Raw genomic sequence first — 4,969 nt, forward strand, 5'->3', positions numbered from 1 at the left:
ATAATTATGGGTCACATCACTCTATCACTGCAGCTGATGATGGCTATGTTGTTAAACAAATGTTACTTAGAGTTGCATATAGTGGAAAATCATGTGAAATCATATGGAGCATAAAAAGTGCCTTTAGCAAAGCTAGCTCTGCATGCCAATGATGCCATTCCCATCAGCTGCCCTGCATGTAGGATTCTTAAAGGAAAGATAGAACGATTTTAATAAGTATTTAGTATTATTAATTCATATCAGATGTTGTGCAGTGGGAGCTTTTGGTGAAACCAGGACACAGATGAAAAATAATTCATAGTTCATTAGTTGAACTTAGACCTAACTATTTTTTTGTAATCTTTGGATGGTGTGTCCATCAGTTTAAAACTACATTTTAAACTGACATCTCAAAGGGGATGTGTAAGCAGCTTATTGATTCATCCTTTTTCATTGAAGAGTTTCATTGAATGTTTGTTATCCAAGATAGTCAGGAAAGATGACTCAGCCCACATAAAGCAACTCCCCAACTTTCGGGCCCTGGCTGCTTCCCACAACATATTACAGTAAATATCATCTCCAAGGCTTCAAAGCCCAATTTCAAACGGGCTATGGCTGCCAGTAGTATGAGTTGCATTGGTATCAACTGACCTACCAGACTTCAAATACGGTATATCCCAAGTGCCTTACCTCGATGTGAACAACAAACAACAATGCACTCCATAACAACCTTGTAATGGCTGGACCTCTGAGTACCAAAGTATATGAAAATATTTCTGTGCATGAACACAGTGGAATTGATCTGTTCGCTTGATTATGGAGAGTGTGTGAACAACAGCAGTTCTGAGGCTGATTGCTAGAGGAAGTAATGATATACAACAGCGCCCTCTGCTGATGAATCATTTGTCTGTTTACAATGGCCAAAAATGTTTACTACGGCCACATTTTTTTTTACTATTGCCAAAAATTGCACACACAAAAAAGGGATCATGATTAATATAATATATTTATTTATTTATTTATTAACATATCTGCACAAGAGTGAGACTCATTGGCCATATATAGACAGATGTCAAATAGTCTATACTGTCTGTGAGGCCAAAGAGTAGGCCTATGTATCTGTGGTTCCATCTCAAACCTCAGAGTGGCAGTGTTAATCCAAAGACAAGCTTCTCCTCTCAAGTTGCTATTGTCTGGTGTTGCAGAAAAGCACTGAATACATTGCCTGATGTCACAGAAAAGCAATGGATAGATAAGTTTGAGGATGATTTGTTTGAAATATATGTAATATTTGGGGGATTTCCTCTCTAAAGGCGAAGTTATATTTTTCAACAAGAAAACCTTTTTTACCTCTGCATCATGGAAGACTACTCCAACCCTTTCTTGATACATCAAACAAAATAATGAACACTCTCTTGTGTTGATTTCTGTCGGTTCCAGCCTTGCGTGTTATTGATGTGAGCGAGATAAAGTCATGACATGTTTGCTGAAGTCAATTGCTGTGTAGCGTCTGCATGTGCACAGATAGCAGTACAGCTTCCTTTCACCTTAATTGAATACTACACTCACCTTATCTCTGTTCCACATGCTGACATGGCTCTCCAGCAGACTAAAGACATCTTGTCCATGGTTGAGAGATCAAAAACCCTAGAAATAAGCAAAAACTGCCCCACATTCTTCTGTAGGTAGGCGAAAGATCTAAGGCCCATACTTGAGACTGATATACAATCATTTTTATTTGTACATCTTAAGTATGATCTGGACAAAGATTGGACACTTTTAAATATTTAGTTGTGCAATACAACCATGACTAGAGAGAGTATTGTGAAATACAGTATAAAATGTTATTTGGGATTGCAACTTTGACAATGTCTTTGTTCTGTCTACACCTAGTATAGTAGCTACCTTTAATAACAGCACCATCGCTGTAGGGGGACTATACACATTACAGTAGCATAAATGCCAACTGTTGATATGAGATTCCTGAAGCAGCAGGTTTAAACTGCATCTGCTAAGGAAAGAAGGCGGAAAAAAAGGTGAAATTATGTGTCAACAGTGTGCTATGAGACCCAGGTTTATTTAGCTATGTTCCTTTAATTCCTAGGGGCACTGTGAGCAACAAGGACTGCACACAACAGGCCCCTGATTACCACCCCAGTGTTAAAAAACGCAGGTTCTATATAATGTTGCCACGGTAACACACACACACGTCTTTTATGACAGCCTCTGTTCTCTGTCTTCTGAACCAATAAGAGCTCCACAAGATCTTCATGTATTTAATAACAGCACTACATAGAATCACTCAGAGTTAACATAGAGTTATACATACAAATCAATTGGTTTCTGTTTGATGTACATGTACTTAACATGTAGAATTGTTCTGATTTCATGTTTGCATTTAATGTCCTGTGTGTGTGTGTGTGTGTGTGTGTGTGTGTGTGTGTGTGTGTGTGTGTGTGTGTGTGTGTGTGTGTGTGTGTGTGTGTGGGTGGGTGGGTGGGTGCGGGTGTGGGTGTGTGTGAGGGTGTAGTGTGGGTGCGGGTGCGGGTGCGGGTGCTGGTGCGGGTGCGGGTGCAGGTGGGTGTGGGTGTGGGTTTGGGTGTGGGTGCGTGTGGGTTTGTGTGCATGTGCATGTGCATGTGTGTGTGTGCATGTTTGGTGCAGCTTGGTGTTCTTGTTCTTGTTACGCTCCGGCGATCATTCAACTGACCGTCTCTGCTCCCACATGGATTTGGTTATAAAACGGGGTGGAAAACAGAGACTACATAAACAGCATCGATATTTCTTTCACGTTTATCAGAACATGCACCACCCACCAACAGTTATGGAGTTACTTTCATTTCCTGCTCATACTGTATCTGTACAGCCTTAGGCATTTACCCAGCATAATACCTGATGGCAGACAACTCTCAGACAGCTTTACATCACCAATCCTTCCTCTTCTAAATATTTAATCCAAGAAACTAGACTTTTTTTGTAAAGGTAATTTAACTGGCTAAGTCTATTAACAGGGATTCTGGCTGCCATGCACAATGTCACATTTAATATTTCAACTCAATATGTATGTATGCATGAAAGTATATTCATGTAGCCACAGTCAGTATGTAGCAGCTAAGATGAGAAAGAGAAAGCATGTTTAATTGTAAATTCAAAGGATAAGGGGATAATTACTTGCCATCAGAGTGTCTGTGAAAGAGGAGATAAGGGGTGCCTAAAATAGATGATCAAGTATATTGTTTCTGTGTTATACAGGGTGAGAATTGTAATAAAACACTTGAGGGGAACATCTTTCCTGGTACAAACAAAACTTAGCCTATACTACATTGAAAGGTTTTAGTATGGCACTGTTTATGCTGCACATGTTTTGTTTACTGGTAATTGGCTTGTATTGTTACTGCATCATCAGGAAGCACATCTCTCCATCGCTGAGTTCTTAGCACAGTTACATGGAAACAGCTGGAGTAAACATGGCTGATAGCACCTCTCTCACTGGCTGATTACATTACAATCGATTTCTGCCAAATGTCAGGAAACGCAAGGGTCGAGTACCATTAATGCATGTCAGATGAAAGCTGAAGGTAAGGGGGCTCTGTTATCACTCATGTGTCACCCCAGCTGGAGAATGACAGAGTGGTGCCATGGGTTTAATTGGCGTTAACACTTGTGCCAGGGAGCTGCTGTTGGAGTCTCAAAGGCAATGTCCAGTCAATGTGACAGTGGGGCAGTGTTTTATTTGGGTTGAGGGAAAGCAGCCATGTTTATTTTCTGAACTAAAAGCAGATCAAGGAGAAACTATTGAGAGGCTTAAAGACGTTTGGACGATGATAGAGTAAACTGGATCGATTCAGGGTTAAAGACGCATAAAGTTTTTAAAGGCATTTAAAAGTTACAGCAATATTGAATTACTGAATAATAGTAAACCATAATGGTAAACCACAGTGGTGTATGGGTATAAAATGCATGCACACACACACACACGCACGCACGCACGCACGCACGCACGCACACACGCACGCACGCACGCACGCACGCACGCACGCACGCACACACACACACACACACACACACACACACACACACACACACACACACACATGCACACACACATACAGATACACACAGACACACAGCAGCAACTAATTTCCCTCTCAGTGGCTGTATGGGTTTGAAACGCCAGAGATGATTATTTCTCCGGATTGCCCAGGTGTCTTTGCAGAAAGAAAGACAGTAATAAATCAAAGGCACCCTCTGGTCAAAAAATTGCTCCACAGTAAATATCTATGACCCTCTCATTTTTGAGTGGAGATTTCCGGCAAAGCTATAAAGCACAGTGTCATGAGTGACTGGCCCAACTCCTAAGCCATTAATGATGTGATGATTAAACTCCATTCAGAATAACCCAGGACACTTAAAGTGTCATATCAGGTTTGTCACCGAATATTGTTCTGACAGACCAAGGTCACATCGTTATGGACTTGCCTTTTCCCTTCAACATTTAGGTTACACAAAAGGGTTCTTATGCACTTTATATTTTGCCTAAATGAGAGAGAGGAGAGTTTTTGCAGCTTGTTTAAGCAATATTTTGCAGTGAAAGGTTATATAAAAGCACAAACGTCTTATTTTGTTGTCCTTGAAAATTACAAAAACTACTCTTTCACTTGTGAGTGCATTTCTATCGTGTAACTTGTGACTGAAGTGTCTTTCATCTTACCAGGATAGCACAGTGTACTCTACAAATGCAGCACGTAATCAGGTCATCCTTTTCAACTCTTGCCTTTCTAGTCTGGCAGCCAAGCTTTGTGTTACACTAAACTGTGTATTGATTCAATAAACTGTCTATCGATTCCAGGTGTTGGTCCTATTCTTTTTCCCTCAAAATATTCCATTTTATCTGTCATAGCAGATAAATGTACCTGAGGGGCCACTCACCGTAGATCCAGGAGCAAGCTTTGAAAGAACGTGACCCACTTTGTCTCTGAAGAAGACAAAA

The sequence above is a fragment of the Argentina silus genome (assembly GCF_951799395.1).
Source record: "Argentina silus genome assembly, chromosome: 12".
Taxonomy (NCBI): domain Eukaryota; kingdom Metazoa; phylum Chordata; class Actinopteri; order Argentiniformes; family Argentinidae; genus Argentina; species Argentina silus.